Raw genomic sequence first — 21,340 nt, forward strand, 5'->3', positions numbered from 1 at the left:
ATCCAGCTCAATTATTGTAAAATCCTTGTCAAAACTAATTTCCTTTTCTCATGTCCACTCTGAATGAACCATATCACCTGATCTTTAGTGTTGCACAGCCCTACAATTGCTTTCATCCCTCTTCTGTTCTGGGTTCCCTTTACGAAAGTTCAAATAGCTGGAGCACTGTGGCTCATGCCTGTAATCCCAACACTGGGAGACAGAGGTGAGAGAATTGAGGCCAGGAGTTCAAAACCAACCTGGGCAATTTAACAAGACTCTGTCTCTACAAAAAAAAATTAAATTAGCCAGGTGTGGCGGTGGGCGCCTATAGTCCTAACTACTCAAGAGACTAAGACAAGAGGATTGGTTGAGCCCAGGAGTTCAAGGTTACAGTGAGCAAGGATTGTGCCACTGCACTCCAATCTGGGTGACAGAGAGAGATTCTGTCTCTTAAAAACAAAAAGTACAAATACGTTGAGGTGAGGGCAGATAGGGGGAGCAGCGCTGAGAGCTGTAAAGAAGATGTTTGTGTATTTGAAAATATTTTTGAAAACATTTTTTCAATTACCTAGCTCAGTTACAAAAATTGCAGTAACTGAGTAATGTCTGTCAATCTCACCAATCAGGCTTGTTCTCTAGGTGATGTTTGTAAGATAATGAAGCTAAATATTAAGAAGAGTGCTCTTTTGAACTCTTCTAGGAATCTTTAGTAAAGACAGCCTGCATTATCTCCATAGGATATTCCTCTAGAATCTTTCTCTGATACTGATTTTTCCTGACTTCCGTCTATTAGACATCCACCCTCTTTCCATGTCTGTTCTGTATCATTCCTCCAGCCTGCCTATACACTCTGGCTCCAAAGATGCATGGGTCAGCTAAACTACTTGACCAAGGAATTGTATGTTTACAGGATTTAGTTAAAGGGCCTTCAGTGATCTGTACATCTGCATTATGTGTTGGTACTGCTGAACTAATGCCAACTTGTTTAATCTGTATGTTCTTGCAAATTTTGAAACAGCCTTTTGTTCTAATATTTTATGTGTCAAATTGTTCATCTATATGGCTGAAATGCTTATTCATTTTTAATGAGCAAATTTTGCCTACTTAACAATTGAATACATTTTGTTTAAAATACAATGTCTCTACAAAAAAGTGAAGGATGATTATTTCATTTTTTTTCAGGCTGCTTAGGAGACTGGTTGCTTGATTGGACAAATTTAGTGGAATAAGGCAAAAGCTGCTTGGGGTACGATGAACACTTTGTCCTAATTTCTGGCTTTCAAATCCATATAGGAAAACAAATTCTCACTGGCACTTTTATTAGTGTGCATGTGAATGACAAATTATTAAAATAGTTCTTGAATATTCTCAGTTAGCCAGATCTATTCAGCTCTTCCAAAGCTAGGTAATAACATTTCTTCCACATTAAAGCCACATTCTAGAAGTGTCCTTGTCCTAATTTAATTCTGTGTGCCCTCTCTTCACAGACCTCTTTGAAACAAAGGCCCATGCTATAATAGTTCCCTTTTGTCTGTCCTAACCAGCTATTTTTTTGTGCTACTACTTTTGTCTGTCGTTTTTACAATTGTTTTCATTTTACTCTAACCCTATAAAAGTCTCTTTAGCAAAGCATTTTATTTTTTAGTGGATTCTCTAGGAATGCTTATGTTTGTGAATCTAAATAACCAGATTTTTAAAATGGTTGTTGTCATTGTTGTTTGGCCATCTTAAGAAAATATAGTAATTCAGTTACTAGAATTATCATAAGGCAAAAGGATAAATTGGATATTTTTACTTTAGTGCAGTACATGAAAATTGCCATAAAGAGCAACTCTGAAAATGAACTTAAATATGCAACTCTGTATCAATGCTGGAGACAGATTAGTGAGCACAAAAAGAAAAAAAAATTGCAATATTTACCCCTAAATCAAAATTCAATATTCAATTTAATATCAATAGTTGAAATATTGAAATATTATCAAATATGAATATTGAATTACCTAAATCAAATATTTGTAAATATTGAATTACTAGGGGCAAGTTGGAAGGAAATCTGAGAATGGGAACATCTAGTCTTCACTTTGCTTCATGCTTCTGTCTAAACCCGTGGGGAGAGCAAAGTTCCTTCCAGGACGTAATACAGAGTTGTGGGGACAAAAGGGAGAGCCTGGCATTCAGAAGATCACCTGCCATTTAGGTGCAGAACAACTGAATGGAAGTAAAACAATTATTTGCATTAGCACTCTGCTCTATATTTTTCACCTCCAAATGGGCTGATAATTGAATTGGGAATAAAGCGTGTGAGGAATAAGACTCATTCTGGCCTTGTGTTTTCCAATACAGTTTGCTGGAAACGTGCATTTTTCTGGGATGTTAGGATGAGTGCTCAGATTAATAAAGTGTACTTCGGTTCTCCTTTGGCTACAAATTCTTGTCTGTGTGTTCCACAGGCCATTACCTCAGAGGAATGGTGGGTAAGAGGCATCTAGAACCCTTGTTCCTACCCCAAAGCCCTTCAAATGACTTGTTGCCAAGCTTTTGCTCATCCTATCTTCTCTAGCTGGAATGCCTATCAGTCCTATCCATTCGTTAGAGTCCCCTTCAATCATGAACTCTTCTCAACTCTTCCTTCCATAAAGTACATACAACCTTATAGAATTTTTTCTGGTGACATTTACAAAACATTTTATTACATGTATTTTTATAAACTTTACTTTTCAGAGCTGTTTTAGGTTCACAGAAAAATTGAGCAGAAAAATACAGAGGTCCAATATACCGAGGTCCCTACCCCAGCCTCCCCCACTATCAACATCCAGTACCAAAGTAGTATATTTGTTATAATCCATGAACTTTCACTGACACATCTTCATCATTTAAAGTTCATAATTTACATTAGGATTCACTCTTGGTATGGTACATTCTATGAGTTTTTACAAATATATGATGATATGTATCCACCATTCTACTATCACAGAGAATAGTTTCACGGCCCTAAAAATATGTATTTATTCATTGTCTTGCTGCTTTCACTAGAATATAAGATTCCTAAGGGGAGAGGCTGAATTTTATTGATCACAATATTCCCTGCAGTGAAATGTACAGTAGCCTGTGCAAAGTTAAGAATAAAAAATGTTAATTAATTGGTTATTTGCAGTGACCATAATATAGAAAGAAAAGGCTGAAACTTGTATGCAGCTTAGATCTGTTGAAATGCAACTGTGCTCCTTATAAAAACAACCCACTGATCCTTATCAACTGGAAAATAAAATTCTCTCACACCTCATTTAAAGCCTAGGTGGGACTCTCACAATGCCTGTGTCAGAGAATCAAGACTGTCCATTTCAAAATGAAACATTTTATATAACCTTATCCATATTTTAAGGTTGTTGAAGCTAATCTACAAAAGGGAATAAAATTGCTGAAAAAATGCATTATCTTTTACTTTTTACTTTCCTCCCACCTCATGCCTGCACAGATCTGACCTTGACATTTCATATTCCATAAAATGAAAAAGACTTGTTATACATCTTCTGTAATGGCCTAAGTACATAAAGATTATGCTGAAAAGATGATATCATTATGGATGTTTACTTGACATGTAGCACAGGAATTTTGCTCCATGCAGCTTATGTTTTTTCCAATTATTTGTGGAAATATTTAGATATTCTGTACCTTCCAAATGCAAGACTACTCTCTCAAATCTCTAAGGGATTTAAAGTAAATAAAGACAATCAGTTGCCTATTCTTAAGGTAATAAAAATGTATTTAATTTGGGGGTATTACATACGACAATTTAGTAAACAAAATCCCGTAGTTACAGCTAAATTAAATAAACTAAGCAAAAAGGGATAAATGTGAAGTCCTGAATAAAGGGCCAAAACTTAATGAAGAAAATACTACTTAACATTTGAAACAACACTTAACTTTTTAAAACCTAGATATTATAGTTGATAATATACCCAAATTGAATGAACATTATTAAGCATCTTATAAAATCACTAATATATTTAAGAAACACATTCATGGAAATGTAGTAACTGTGATGAGAGAGGAGGTAACTCTTCTGTATTAGGCCTGCACTGCCCTAAAGAAATACCTGAGACTGGGTAACTTACAAGAAAAGAAGAATTGGCTCATGGTTCTGCAGGCTTTACAGGAAGCATGGTGCTGGCATCTGCTTCTGGAGAGGCCTCAGGGAGCTTCCAATCATGCAATCATGGCAGAAGGCAAAGGGGAGCAGACACATCACTACTAATGTATAGTAGTGTACTATACATTATTTCCATGAAATAACTATTCTGGTAAAACAAAATATACAAAGTCATATGTGAGTTGAACTGATATTTTCTGGCCTACCATCAAAATATTTCATAATCCTATGTGTCACCTTTCTCAATGCCATAAATATTAATGCTCTTTATTATGTTTTATACACATATTGTATATATATGTACATATACAGTGTATATATGTATATAAACTATATACTGTGTGTGTGTGTGTGTGTGTGTGTGTACTGTGAGAGTGCGATCACCCAGACACTTCCCAAAGCATTTTAGCTTTTTATATAACAATAATTATGTTTCCTTTGGCAGGCACAGTTTTTTTTTTAAATGTCTCTGAAAATTTTTAAGCAGCACATGGACTCCCAGACCATCCACAGGCCTCACCCCTCCCCATTATCTTTCTGTGAGCAAGTCACACATTTATGTTTCCTGTTAGGCATCTGTAGGAGTTTCAGTTTGCTGATCCCTTATCTACAGCATATCGCCTATCACTCTTTCCTGTAGCTTAGTTCTTGCGTGTCCCCCTTAGGATCTGCTACCCTCTAAGCAACTTAAGGATATGGGCTAAGTCTTATTCATTTTTGTATTCTCCAAAGTGCTTTACACAAAAGAGGCAGTCAATACAAATTTTTTGAAATAATCTTCAAGAAAGTGGAAAGTGGCTTCAGCATATATAAAGAATATTTCCTGAACATTTAAAGAATCAAAAGTAAATGTCCTAGTTCATAAAAATAGTGTTTTAGAAATGTAGCATTCTTTGATAACAAAATAATTACTTCTTATTAAATTGCCAAAAATGCCAACAAAATAACTGGCATTCCTTAGTTTTATTTTTTCCTATAATCAAGATTTTTATTATTGGAGCCTAAGACTATTAGTTTTTCTTTAATTTTTATCAAAGTAACAAATGTACACACTTTAAAAAGTCAAATATTTCAACGACCATTCTTTAAAAAAAAAGCCTCCCTGATATGTGTGTGTGAGTGTGTGTGTGTACATGTGTGTATGTGTTCATGTATTTTTACCTCAAGGTAATGATAAAAATTTGATAAAAGCATGAGATGGACTATGAAGATTGGGTTCAGAAAAGGGATTTAAGAAAAGGAAAGCGCATTTGAAACCTCAGTCTCTTCAAATTCCATAACAATAAGTCCAACAATAAGTCCTAGGCCATTTTGAAAATGTCATTAGTGCATGTCAGATTATCTTTTGTCCCAGGCAAGAAGGCAAACAAATAGCGAACACCCATCATATGCATGTCAGGTCACGTATAACCCATGAAAAATCATTTGGGGATCAAAGAGTTAATGTCAAATAACACAGACATTTGAAGGCATTCTTATCCCTACAGACTTTTAGATTACAAGGACGGAAACAATCATAGGCATAATCACCAAATAAAGCTGTTAAACAAAGACTTACAACTCCATTAGAACCAGGCATGGAAAGGAAGTTTTCTTAACTAACGTAACCTATTTTGCTAGCCACAAATATTTGGCATATTATCTTATCGTCTTTTACATCATTCAAATTACTTTTAAAAGAATGAAGATAACAACACAATGTAAGTGTAAGTGTAAATGTAAAGAGTGAAAAATATATGCCTTGGTAACTATCTTACCAAGGATATTTTAGAATATGCTTATATGTTACAAACATATATACAAGCAACGCTTCAAAAAGACATGCTTAAACTTTGCAATGGATGATTTTCTTCTCATGACTTTACGTTTTAATGCCAAACTTTGTCTCTCTTACATAAAAGAATCACCAAGGCCCTTAAAGAATCACCATGATGGAGTTTGTGTCTATGACATCAGCATAGACAGATAAAATGTGACAATAATTTATCCAATAGTTTGGCTGGGTACCATACACACACTTCTAGAAAGCAATTTCTGTTCCTCAAATTGCAGCATTTTAGCTGCTTATTTTATAACTTACCTTGATAGGCTATAAAATTAGAAAAAATTCAAATAAAACTCTCTGGGCACTGAGACTCATGCCTATAATTCCAGCACTTTGGGAGGCCCAGGCAGAAGAATCCTTTGAGGCCAGGAGTGTGAGATCATCCTGGGCACCTGCACAACACAGTGGGATCACATCTTTGCAAAATATTAAAAAAAAAAAAAAAAATAGCCAGGTAGCCAAGTGTGGTGGCACATGCCTGTAGTTCCAGCTACTAGGGAGGCTGAGATGGAAGGATTAATTGAGCTCAGGAGGTCAAGGCTGCAGTGAGCTGTGATTCCACCACTGCACTCCAGTCTGGGTGGAGTGTGAGACTCTATCTCAAAAAAAAAAGAAAAAAAACTTGCTATTTATATTGTGTCAGATACCTGAAAGCTATAAAATGGTAACACAGTATGGTTTCATACTTTCTTTTTGTTTGTTCATTTTTTGAGAGAGTCTTGCTCTGTCACTGAGGCTGAAGTGCAGTGGTACGATCTCAGCTCACTGCAACCTTCGCCTCCTGGGTTCAAGCAATTCTCCTGCCTCAGCCCCCCAACTAGCTGCAATTACAGGCACCCGCCACTAATGCTTGGCTAATTTTTGTATTTTTAGTAGAGACGGGGTTTCACCATGATGGGCAGGATGGTCCTGAACTCCCGACCTCAAGTGATCTGCCCACTTCGGCCTCTCAAAGTTCTGGGATTACAGGTGTGAGCCACCATGCTCGGACTGTCCTTTTTATCTAGTATGTTTTCAGTTTAAAAGTTAAACACAGAAATAGCAAGCAGAGGATTTTAAAGTCACATTATTATTACACTTGATGATCGTAAAGGTGATAAAAGCTTCATAGAAAGACATGCAGCATCCACACAGATATCATGCTAATGTGTTTTCTTTATTACCATTTTCTTTATTACCATTAACTAGGTATAAATTCTTAATGAGAAAATACTTCTAATGCTTTTTATTTGCAAGCCTATGGAATTTATTAACTTCATCATATAGAAAATCTCTAAGGTGAGAAAATATCTCTTGATTATGTGTAGTTTGTCAACTCAGTGCACTTTACTGAGTCTATCTTTTGAGAATATGCAGCCAAACTGTAAAGGGAAGTTTTAATCAATAGAGGTGATTACAGCTGCATTTTATTTTCAATTAGAAATAGAAGTCAAGGTCAGAGATGTCTCCTTAGACTCCTACCTTGTAAACGCTGATTTCAAGGCCAACTTCCATTCCATTCAGGAGCTGAGTAGCATTTCAGATTCTATCATGTGAAGAAGGCTGCACTGTGACTCTGAATAGTTTACGTGGATTTAATTTTTGGATCTGCTTCTTGCTAAGGGGGTATAACTTCTCCATGCCTCAGTTTCATTATCACAAATAGTTGAATAAAGAATATTATGTCGCATAATATTGTTTTGAGAATTAAATTTAATAATCCACATAAACTGATGGGATAACGTGCTATTCCAAAAGGTTTAGCTCCAACTTGAATAAATTACCTTGGGGCAATTTCTGAGTCCTAAATACTTTGTAGTATACCCTAACAATTTTCACACAGCTCTCCTCCACAAATAGAAAGAAGTGAAGGGCCTTGGTGAAATACATATTTGTTAGTTATATTTTTTAATTAACAAAGATATTTTATTGAATTTCAGAAACTTGGTACTTTTAAAAAATTTCGATCTTTGCACACAAATCACCACTATACTTTCTAGAACAGTGGAAGTTAGGACTTCAAGATTGTCACTTATCTCCTTGTGCCACATAGTGCAGAAATTCCTGACTCTGCCCCCCCACCCCTCTTATGGCCATGATTATCAATTACTCTGTTATTCTAGCAGGGGACAATTGAAAGATGACAGCGTGCCGGCAGTCCTCACAGCCCTCGCTCGCTCTGGGCGCCTCCTCTGCCTGAACTCCCACTTTGGCGGCACTTGAGGAGCCCTTCAGCCCACCGCTGCAATGTGGGAACCCCTTTCTGGGCTGGTCAAGGCCAGAGCCCATTCCCTCAGCTTGCAGGGAGGTGTGGAGGGAGAGGCGCCAGCGGGAACCGGGGCTGCGCGCGGCGCTTGCGGGCCAGCTGGAGTTCCGGTGGGCGTGCGCTTGGCGGGCCCCGCACTCGGAGCAGCCGGCCGGCCCTGCTGGCCCCGGGCAATGAGGGACTTAGCACCCGGGCCAGCGGCTGCGGAGGGTGTACTGGGTCCCCCAGCAGTGCCAGCCCACCGGCGCTGTGCTCGATTTCTCACCGGGCCTTACCTGCCTTCCCGCGGGGCAGGCCACCGGTTTGCAGCCCGCTATGCCTGACCCTTCCCCCACCTCCGTGGGTTCCTGTGCAGCCGGAGCTTCCCGGACGAGCGCCGACCCCTGCTCCAAGGCGCTCAATCCCATCGACCACCCAAGGGCTGAGGAGTGTGCGCGCAGGGCGCGGGACTGGCAGGCAGCTCCACCTGCAGTCCCGGTGCGGAATCCACTGGGTGAAGCCAGCTGGGCTCCTGAGTCTGGTGGGGAAGTGGAGAATCTTTATGTCTAGCTCAGGGATTGTAAATACACCAATCGGCACTCTGTATCTAGCTGAAGGTTTGTAAACACACCAATCAGCACCCTGTGTTTAGCTCAAGGTTTGTGAGTGCACCAATGGACACTCTGTAGCTAGCTGCTCTGGTGGGGCCTTGGAGAACCTTTGTGTCCATACTCTGTATCTAACTAATCTGATGGGGATGTGGAGAGCCTTTGTATCTAGCTCAGGGATTGTAAACGCACCAATCAGCGCCCTGTCAAAACAGGCCACTGGGCTCTACCAATCAGCAGGATGTGGGTGGGGCCAGATAAGAGAATAAAAGCCGGCTGCTCCAGCCAGCAGTGGCAACCCGCTGGGGTCCCCTTTCACACTGTGGAAGCTTTGTTCTTTCGCTCTTTGCAATAAATCTTGCCACTGCTCACTCTTTGGGTCCATACTGCTTTTATGAGCTGTAACACTGTGAAGGTCTGCAGCTTCACTCCTGAAGCCAGGGAGACCACGATCCCACCAGGAGGAACGAACAACTCCAGATGCGCCGCCTTAAGAGCTGTAACACTCACCGCCAAGGTCTGCAGCTTCACTGCTGAGCCAGCAAGACTACGAACCCACCAAAAGAAGAAACTCTGAACACATCCGAACATCAGAAGGAACAAACTCCGGACGCGCCACCTTAAGAGCTATAACATTCACCTCGAGGGTCCACGGCTTCATTCTTGAAGTCAGTGAAACCAAGAACCCACCAATTCCGGACACACAATGACAGAATTGGGTAGGATATTTAAGGAGATCACTGTCCACAAGCCAAGTATACTATACTAAAGTGAGAGGAAGATCCATCCAAAATTCATGCCACATACACTTTTAAATGCACTACATAATTTGGATCATATGTGAGTTTCTCTTTTGTATTCTTGTTTGATTCAGGGCAAAGCTACTGAATTAAGTTTCTAGTCCCTGAGGAGCTCAGAAGTTTGGCAAAGGTCAAAAGCTGAGAATTCCTGAAAATAATACACTGAGGAACCACAATGGAGAGTTGGGAGTTCACTGCAATACATCTGAGGATGGGAGACAGGACATCTCTTGAGGGCCTGGAGCGCACCAGGCACTGGAGCTGGGGCTGCGGTAACAGTCGCTCCGCGACCCTTGGTGTGTTGAAGCTCTTGGGAATTCAGAACTAAACTCAAAATGTAAAAACAGTGCCTTAATGACTGGCAAGAAAACCTGGGGTGTGGTAGCTTGCTAATCTAAGAAAACTTGGAGTGTGGTAGTTTGCTAATCTAAGAAAACCTGGGGTGTGATAGTTTGCTAATCTATGATGTGCTTCTTCCCTCATCTTGATATTCTTAAATTCTTACATACCACTGAAAAAGCAAAGTGAACGTGGCAGTGAGGAAGAGAAAGAAGAGTGCATGTCTCACATCTGAGAAAGGTGCACTTTAGTCTGGCTTGAAGATGCAAGAATGTAAGAATGCTGCCTTACAGAAAAAAAAAAAGTCTTTCTCTCTTCTTTATATATATATAATACATATTTATTATACTTTAAGTTCTAGGGTACATGTGCACACCGTGCAGGTTTGTTATATATGTATACATGTGCCATGTTGGTGTGCCTCTGTTCTTTAGCATTTAAGAGTTGAGCACTTTTCTTACCTGTGATCCTAAAAGAAACCCCTCAAGACCTATAAAGTCTATGTTCCCAGATCATCAGAAGGAACCAGCTTATGGACCGGGCTTATGCAGGGAAAATCTACCCCAGAGTCTATCTGGTAATGTACACAGCTGCATAAAAATATTAGTTCTATTTTTTAGAGCAGGGTTGGCAAACTTTATCCATAAACGAGCAAAAAACAAAAAACAGACTGCTGGGTTTGGCCTGCTGGTTGTCACTTGCCAATCCCTGCCTTAGAACAAAGCAACTGCTTTCTCAGCAGATGGTTCATCGTTAAACAGTTCCAGTTTTTTTAATAACTAAAGTCTAATCCTTTTTCACAATGAAAGAAAATAATTTGGAAATTATATAAATGTTTTAAGAAATACAAAACAAATTAGTCATAATCACATAACTCATGAGTAACTACTTTTAACAATTTTCTTTACAGAATTGTATATATTCATATCTATCTATACAAATTAAAAATCTGTTATAAACGTAATTTAAATCCTATTCTTTCTGCTTATCTACTGCACAGTGAATTCTTCAAAAAATCTCATATAATTTATGCATCTTTTGTTAAACCTTAATAATTATACCTCATAGATTCGTGTCTATTAATAATCTACCCTTCCACTAGATTGCCACCAGTTTAAGAGTAGAAGCTGTTTTACTCGTTTTGGAAGTCTTATGCTTAGTGTTATGACTAGGGCACAGCAGGTACTCATGATTGAATACATTTGAAATTTTAACAGTATAATTATCTTTTACTCAATGTTATAGCTTACAGTCCTGGTCTTAGTTCAAAGAGAGCATTCTCAAACTCATTACCTACTAATACCTAGCAACCGTTACACAGAAAGTAGGAATATCACGATTTCTGATTGTTAGTTCACTTTAGGGAGCTCATTACTTGAGAAAAATAGTATAGTTAGTCAATTCCCAAGGTTGTTTCAATCTTTCTTTTATTGCCTGAAAAGTAGCTTAACTTGAAATCACTTCCTTCAAATTGTTTCAAGTCAAATACTTCTGGATGACATTTCAGTTTCTACCTAAAATTTAATATTTGGTACTAAAGAGGATGATATATAATTTACAAAATAAACACTTGAAGATAGCTTTTTAAACTATGTTGGAGAATTTTCCTGTGATAAGCTAGGTTTACACAGGAATTCTATCCCACAAAGTAAACACTAAGAGCTAAGATAAGTGTAAATTGTTTCAGCAAGGAAATATGTGCCCATGCTTATGTTTTATCTATGAGTACAAACTAGTTTGCATATTTTTGCTGAAAAAAAATCACTCGCTAGCCCTCCAGTAGTCAAAACAGAACTTTAATTTATCAGCTCAGTTAAAATGTTTGATTCGCTGGTCATTTTATACTAATCTCAATATTATTTTTCAAAATAACCTCTATTTTGGAAAACTAAGTAAGAAGTCATCCTGATCATAGGAATTAAATTCTGTTTTTCTCAGCTCCTTTTTAATAAGATAAAAACTAAGTAAGTGGGAGGTGGAGTATAGGAGCTTCATCCTCGGAAACTTGTAAAGTTGGCATCTGTGTCGATTCACCGACTGTTACTTACACACTCTGTAACATAGAGAACTGTATTTCCCATGCCACCATGTGAATTGGCTTCTGTGTTGGTTATGTGAAATATTGAAGGTTAGGAAAAGAAGTCAGGGAAAGTCTTCTCACTATGGCATCTTTCTAGTGGCTGGGGAATCATCTGCAACTTCCGCTACTGCTAAGAATTCCCTTCTCCATCTCTTATGCCCCAGCTGTCAACAAGCAGCCCTCACTGTGATTCTAGCTACATACAACATCCTGGAGTTCTAGGCTCTGTTAATGACACATTTCTTTCTTTCCATTCTCTTGTGCCCTTTACTGTATATTCCAATTTTTTATCTTACTGTCCTTAGGTGTGGATATTTTCTTCTGATCATCAATCCAGTTCACCAATCCTTATTTTGGGTCATTTCTCTCAAACCCACTTATTGAGTCTTAATTTTAGTTTTTATTCTATATTCCTAAATTTTCTATTTGATTCTATTTCATAGATCCCAGTTCCCAGGTGAAATTCTTCATCTTGTTCTCTAGCACATCAAACATATTATTTTATCATTTATTTTAGAGTCTAATTAAATTCAGCGTCTAGATCACACGGGCCTATTTCTACTATAAGCATTTTCTTTCTGTTTTGATCCTTTAGTCTTGTCTTCTGTTACGACAAAGTTTTTTGTGTGCATAAAAAATGTTGATTATGAATTCTTGTAAAGATAATTTGAAGTTCTTAGAATATTAGAACTCTCTATATTGAATTTCCATTTGCTCTAGCAGAAAGTTAATGAAGGAGCGGATAACCTTAAACTGATAGAGTATTGAACTAATTCAAACATATATTTCATTATTTTTGAATGGTGTTTTGTTTCTGGTTTGCCTTTACTCCCTCCAAGCTTTTTTTATATCTCACCCTATTTATCTCTTTATCTGTATCCTTTGTAATATCCCTTATAATATCCAGTAAACCTGAGTTCTGTGAGCCACTCTAGCAGTTTAAACCAAGGAGGTGGTTGTGGGAATCCTGATTTATAGCTGGTCAGTTAAAAGTTCAGGTAAAACAACCTGGGGCCTGCAGTTCGCATCAGGAGTTGGGGTCAGTCTTGTGGGACTGAGCCTTCTACCTGTGGGATCTGATAGTAACACCAGGTAGATAGTATTGGAATTGGGAGACGCCCAGCTGGTGTCTACTGCAGATTTTATTGCTTGCTTGTTGGTGCGGGGGAAAAGAAACACACATTTGGTCAGAGAAGTCTTCTGTGTTGATCGTGAAATGAGAGTGGAGTTTTGTTTTTTTTTTTCCACTCAGAATTTTTTCCAAAACTCAGATGTAAATCTTCAATGGTCCCAAAAAATCCTAGGCTGTTGACCAGTATCCATCCTCCTTGTGATTTCTAACCTGTAAGTTTTGTTTTTCCAGCATTATGTGACTTCTGAAAGCTCTGTTGAGCTTTTCAGCCTCCTTCTTACTACTTTCTGCTCAGCTTCTCAGCCACTCAGCTGTGGCTTATCAATTGGAAAATGCCTCAAGAGGCAGAAAGTTGGGCTCATTTACCCACACATCCCTCTTACCTGCAACATTGAACCCTCTGGTTCTTGCTGATTTCCTAATTTATCTAGTCCCTTCACACATGCTTCTAAAAGTGTTTTATCCAGATTTAGCAGTCATCCTTGGTTGTGGAAGGGTTGCCTTAATATGTTAGTCCACAAAAATAGCCAAAATCAAAAATAACTGAATAAAAATATATAGCAAAAATAGGAAACAATAGAAACTTTTTTAATCTAAAAGAAAACCAAAAAAATGAGAGATGTAAATCTGAAAATAGTTAAAATAAAAATAGATAACTCTCTATGACCACCAAGGTCACTTCGGAGGAAAATAAAATGATTACAGATCTGGATCATGGAGAATACAAGATGAACTTGGAACATCTAGTTGTGCCAGAATAATAAAGAATAATAAAGTAATAAAGTGTTCGAAGAATGATGGGGATAGAATAAAAGAGTAAAGAAGCCAACTTGAATGTCTCCTTTTGGCCAAATCTGAGATAACTTCAGGATCAATTAAAATAATGGTAAAAATAGATTACAAAGTAAGAATCCATTTGTACATGACAATATAAATAAAACACAAGTAAATAATTGGATGAGAAGGAAAAGTTCTTCTTTCAGTAGAGTGGCAACTCATAAATACAGAAAAAAAAATGGTAAGATTAGAAAATCACCAGTGGATACTAAAACTAGTGGATTAAAAACTTGGTGAGAAACAGAATATTTAAAGCAAAGTATTTCTTCACACAAAAATGTATTAATTACACAGGGATCAGTAATCTTAGAGTGCAGAAACCTAGTGGATACCACCTTAAATAAAAGCGCTAAGTTAACATTGCTAATGTTAGGGGAAAAAAACTGATGTTTCTCCTAATGCTGAGAAAGATAGATATATTCTGTGGTATTCCTGTCAAAAATGCATAAGCTGATTCTAACAAGGAAATGTCAGACACATTCAAATTGAGGGACATTCCACAAAGTAACTAGCCTGTACTTTTCAAAAAATGTTAAGATCAAAAAAGTGAAAGGCTGTACAAGAGTAAATGAGTCTAAAGAGACATAGCAACTATCTGCAATGCATGATTCTAGATGGCATTTTGTACTGGGAAAAGAAACAGGTATTATAACAATTGACCAAATTTGGATATAAACTGTGGATTAGATAACAGCATTATGTTTATGTTCAATTTTCTGATTTTTGATAGTTAGGTGGGTTATGTAAAAGAATATCCTGGTTTTAAGAAATACACACTTAAGTGGTGTGTGTGTGTTTGTGTGTGTGTGTGTGTGTGTGTGTGTGTGTGTGTGTGTCCATGCACATGTATACAGAGAGAGACAGAAGAAAGTAGATAGGGCAAAATATACCAAATTATTAAGCTAGGTAACAGGTATATGGGAGTTCCTTGTGTTATTTTCGAAGCTTTTCTATAAATTTGAAATTACATCAAAATTAAAAGCTTTCAACCAAACAAAAAACTAGATGACAATCTACTCCCCAAATTACAAAGCATAATTGGGTAGAGTCCAATCACTGAGAGCAGCAAGAAGCTAGTTATTTTTGTAAATATGTAAGAGGAAGCAGGGGGAAAGAAAATAAAAACAACGTCCTGATAGAAAAATAGGCAACCAACAGTTCATAAGGGAAAAGCACACATGGCTCTTCAACATACGAAACTGTATTCAGTTGACCTCTTCAGAGAAATTGAAATTATATAGAGATATTTGGAATATTTTACAACACAATATTTGCTAAGAATGTAGGAAAGTATGTATTCTCATATGTTGCTGGTTAGAGACAGGAAATGGTACAATCCTACCATAGATATTGTATGGTACAATATCTAGTAAAATCACACATTAATTTACTTTTTGACCCACCAATCCTATTTCTAGGAATCAATCACAATGATACACTACAAAAAATATTAACAGTTTTGAGGAGGGATCTGGTGAGATGGCCAAATAAGAACAGTTCTGGTCTGCAGCTCCCAGCGAGACCAATAGAGAATGTGGGTGATTTCTGCAATTCCAACTGAGGTACCGTATTCATCTCATTGGGGCTGGTTAGGCAGTGGGTGCAGCCCATGGAGTGCAAGCAGAAGCAGGGTGGGGCGTTGCCTCACCCAGGAAATGCAAGGAGGAGGGAGCCTCCCTTTCCTAGCCAAGGGAAGCAGTAAGGGACTGTGCTGTGAGGGATGGTGCTATCTGGCCCAGATACTATGCTTTTCCCACATTTGAAAAAACTAGAGAAGCAAGAGCAAAAACTTCAAAAGCTAGCAGAAGACAAGAAATAACTAAGATCAGAGCAGAACTGAAGGAGATAGAGACACAAAAAATCCTTCAAATAATCCATGTAGTCAGGAGCTGGTATTCTGAAGATTAACAAAATAGATAAGACTGCTAGCCTGACTAATAAGAAAAGAGAGAAGAATCAAATAGACACAATAAAAAATGATAAAGAGGATCTCATCACTGATCCCATAGAAATACAAACTACCATCTCAGAATACTATAAACACCTGTGTGCAAATAAACTAGAAAATCTAGAAGAAATGGATACATTCATAGACACAAACATCCTCCAAGACTAAACCAGGAAGAAGTTGAATTCCTGAAGAGAACAATAACATGTTCTGAAATAGACACAGTGATTAATAGCTGACGAACTTAAAAAAAGCTCAGGATCAGACAGATTCACAGCCAAATTCTACCAGAGGTACAAGGGAGATCTGGTACCATTCCTTCTGAAACTATTTCCAACAATAGAAAAAGAGGGACTTCTCCCTAACTCATTTTATGAGGCCAGCTTCACCCTGGTCCAAAACCTGGCAGAGACACAACAAAAAAATAAAATTTCAGGCCAATATCCCTGATGAACATCAATGCGAAAATGCTTGATAAAATACTGGCAAACTGAATCCAGCAGCACATTAAAAAGCTTATCCACCACGATCAAGTCGGCTTCATTCCTGGGATGCAAGGCTGGTTCAACATATGCAAATCAATAAATGTAATCCATCACATAAACATAACCAATGACAAAAACCACATGATTATCTCAATAGATGCAGAAAAGGCCTTTGATAAAATTCAACAGCCCTTCATGCTAAAAACTCTCAATAAACTAGGTATTGATGGAACATATCTCAAAAGAATAATAGCTATTTATGACAAGCTGATAGCCAATATCATACTGAATGGGCAAAAGCTGGAAGGATTTCCTTTGAAAACCAGCACAAGACAAGGATGCCCTGTCTCAACACTCCTGTTCAACATAGTATTGAAAGTTCCAGCCAGGGCAATCAGGCAAGAGAAAGAAATAAAGGGTATTCAAATAGGAAGAGAGGAAGCCAAACTGTCTTGTTTGCAGATGACATGACTGTATATTTAGAAAACCCTATCGCCTCAGCCCCAAAACTCCTTAAGCTAATAAGCAGCTTCAGCAAAGTCTCAAGATACAAAATCAATGTGCAAAAATCACAAGCATTCCTATACACCAATAATAGACAAGCAGAGAGCAAAATCATGACTGAATTTCAATTCACAATTGCTACAAAGAAAATAAAATACCTAGGAATACAACTTACAAGGAACATAAAGGACCTTTTCAAGAACTACAAACCACTGCTCAAGAAAATGAGAGGACAGAAACAAATGGAAAGAAATTCTGTGCTCATGAATAGGAAAAATCAATATCATGAAAATGACCATACTGCCCAAAGTTATTTATAGATTCAATGTTATTCCCACCAAGCTACCATTGACTTTGTTTACAGAGCTAGAAAAAAGTACTTTAAATTTCATGTGGAATGAAAAAAGAGCCTGTATAGCCGAGACAATCCTAAGCATAGACAACAAAGCTGGAGGCATCACACTACCTGACATCAAACTATACTATAAGGCTACTGTAACCAAAACAGCATGGTACCAGTACCAAAACAGACATATAGACCAATGGAACAGAACAGAGGCCTCAGAAATAACACCACACATCTACAACCATCTGATCTTTGACAAACCTGACAAAAACAAGTAATAGGGAAAGGATTCCATGTTTAATTAACTCAAGATGGATTAAAGACTTAAATGTCAAACCTAAAACCATAAAAACCCAAGAAGAAAACCTAGGCAATACCATTCAGGACATAGGCATGGGCAAAGACTTCATGACTAAAACAACAAAAGCAATTGCAACAAAAGCCAACATTGACAAATGAGATCTAATTAAACTAAAGATCTTCTGTTCAGCAAAAGAAACTATCATCAGAGTAAACAGGCAACCTACAGAATGGGAGAAAATTTTTGTAATCTATCTATCTGACAAAGGTCTAAAATTCAGAAATTACAAGGAAATTAAACAAATTTGCAAGGAAAAAACCAAACAACCCCATCAAAAAGTGGGTGAAGGATGTGAACAGACACTTCTCAAAAGAAGACATTTATGTGGCCAACACACCTATGAAAAAAAGCTCATCATCACTGATCATTAGAGAAATGCAAATCAAAACCACAATGAGATACCATCTCACACCATTTAGAATGACGATCATTAAAAACTCAGGAAACAACAGATGTTGGAGAGGATGTGGAGAAACAGGAACACTTTTACAGTGTTGGTGGGAGTGTATATTAGTTCAACCATTGTGGTGGACAGTGTGGTAATTCCTTAAGGATCTAGAACCAGAAATACCATTTGACCCAGCAATCCCATTACTGGGTATATATCCAAAAGATTATAAATCATTCCAGTATAAAGACACATGCACATGTATGTTTATTGCAGCACTATTTACAATAGCAAACACTTGGAACCAACTCAAATGCCCATCAATGATAGACTGGATAAAGAAAATATGGTACATATACACCATGGAATATTATGCAGCCCTTAAAAAAGAATGATTTCATGTCCTTTGCAGGGACATGGATGAAGCTGGAAGCCATCATCCTCAGCAAACTAACTCAGGAAGAGAAAACCAAACACCTCATGTTCTCACTCATAAGTGGGAGTTGAACAACAAGGACACAGGGAGGGGAACATTACACACTGGGGCCTGTCGGGGGGTGGGGGTAACAGGGAGGGAGAGCATTAGGACAAATACCTAAGGCATGTGGGACTTAAAACCTAGATGATGGGTTGATAGGTGCAGCAAACCATCATGGCACATGTATACCTATGTAACAGACCTGCATGTTCAGCACATGTATCCCAGAACTTAAAGTTAAATTTTAAAAAAATTAATAGGAAAACAAAAGAAATGCAAATTGAAATAGTACAACCACTTTTGAAAGCAGTCTGGCATTATCTAATAAAGTTGACAATGTGTTACTGTAAAAAAAAAAAAAAAAAGAAAGAAAGAAAAATTTCCTCCAGCATGTCATTGGCTAATGTAGTAATTTTTCAGAATAATTTTACAAATGATAAAGGTCTTTTAAAAATACAGTCAGAAGAATTAAGCAGGAAAAATAAAGATTTGTTAACATGGCTAGTAAGTGCCAAATATCCATCAAAAAGAAACAGTTGAATAAATTAGCATCCATTCACACAAACAATGGAGCATTACCAACCTTTAAAATAAAGAAGGTAAATCTCCATGTACTTTATACTATATTGTAGGTGACATTTTTTAGATGAAAAAATATACAATTTGAATAAAAGTATGTATTGTGTACTACTGTTTACCTGAGTGAAGGAAATAATATATTAACATATTTATTTGCAGTAAAAAAGGGAAAGGGGTGAGCAAAAAGTAAAGGAAAAAATCATTGGGTGTAATGGGACAGAGGTATGAGGGAGGAGAAAACAGCAAACTAAGAATATACAGTTGGCCCTCTGTAACCATGGGTTCCACATCTGTGAACTCAACCAACCGTCAATCAAAAATATTAGGAAAAAAAATTGCACCTGTACTGAATATGTACACACATTTCTCTTGTCATTATTTCCTAAACATTACAGTATAATAACTATTTACATAAGCACTTACTTATATTAGGTATCATACACAATCTAGAAATGACTTAAAGCCTATGGCAGGACGTGCATAAGTTATATGCAAAGAGTTTACCATTTTATATCAGGCACTTGAGCATCCTCAGAGTTTGGTGTCATCAAGAGGTCCTGAAAACAATCCCCCAGGGATAGCAAGAAATGATTATACCTTCTTTTGTATATTTGATAACATTAACTGTTACTAAAGATGTGTGTGTGTGTGTGTGTGTGTGTGTGTGCATGTGTGTGTGTCAGAGAGAGAGAAGGAGAGAGAAGTTATGTAGTCTAATAAGGCTTAATAAAATTATCATACAGAGGGTTATAAAAGAATTTTCAAAGGGTTGTTCATAGTAGATTCCTGCAGTGGGGAGTAAGGTTAGTCTTGCAGAAGAAGATGAGGAGGAAGGTAGTAGAAAAAGAGAATGTAAGAAAAAAAGAAACTGCCTTAAATTCAGTGGCCATTGGAAACACATAATAAAATAAAGCAAAGCAAACAGATAATATATATGCCAGAGTCCTATTTATTAAAATTATATTTATATTCATAAACAGATATAAAAAAGAAATCAATGAAATATCAATGGTGATTTTTAAGGATAGTAGGATTTTAGATCATATACTTTACTATTTATATGTGTGTTATTCATTTTTCCTAACAATCACATTGTACTACTTATAAATCTAGAAAAATACAATAAAGTGATTTTCATTCTAGGCAAAAAGAACTACTACATACTAATAAAGAATAACTAAAAGAGCAGCATTCCAAAAGGAAAATGTGTCAGGGATGTGAACAGTCATTTAACAGATAAAATACAAAGAGTATTTTATTTATTTATTTATTTATTTATTTACTTATTTATTTATACAAAGAATATACAATTGGAAACATATTCAACTGTTTGATAATCAAAGAAATGCAAAATAAGGCAACAGATTGAACACAGAGCAGGGAAGAAAGGGGGTCAAGCATTATTCCAAGGATATTGGCGTGAGAAACTGGAAGAATAACTGGTTATTGGTGACAAGAAGAACACCCTGAGGAGGAAGATAAGGAGTTTGGTTTTAAGTTAAGATGTTTATGAAATATCCAAGTGGAGAAGTCAACCTGTCAGTTGGATGTACGAGCCTACAGTCTAGGAAAGAGTGTTTCCCACAAAGAAATAATATTTAAAGCCATGAACTTAGATGAAATCACCAGGAAGTGATTTAATGTATAAAATAGTTTCAAGGACTGAATCCTAGGGCGCTTCAGAATCAGAGTGTGGGGAAAAGTAGAGGAACTAGTGTAAAGAAATGTGTCGGATTAAAAGGGAAATCAGGAGATTGTGGATTCCTGAAAGAAAAACATTTCAGGAGAGAAATCATCTAAGTCAGCAGGACAATAACTGATAACTTACCATTGGATTTAGCAATATGAAGGTCAATTTAAAAAAAGGACAATTTCAGGGAAGTAGTAGGGATGAAATCTATTTAGATGGGTTCAGGGAGTCAGAGAGAATGGGAGGAGAGGACCTGAGACAGTGAGGTTAGACAGCTCTGTGAGGAGTTTGGATGCAATGGGATGTTATGAAATGAAATAAATCAAGGGGGTTCTGTGTCAAGAGAAAGATTTTTTTCTACAATGAGAGAAATTATTGTCTATAGGCCAATGAAAATTACAAGTCACAGGAAAATTAATGATTAAGAAAATAATGGAGAAATTCCTGGAGTGGAGGTGAGGGAAGATGCAATCTAATGTCTAAGTGAAAACATCAGCTTTAGGAGCACAGGCTGTTCACACAGAGTATATGGACACAATTTCAAGTCAGTGAGCAAATATAGGGTGGTCAGAGCTACTGAGATT

This window comes from Pongo abelii, chromosome 6, assembly GCF_028885655.2.
Source record: "Pongo abelii isolate AG06213 chromosome 6, NHGRI_mPonAbe1-v2.0_pri, whole genome shotgun sequence".
Taxonomy (NCBI): Eukaryota; Metazoa; Chordata; class Mammalia; order Primates; family Hominidae; genus Pongo; species Pongo abelii.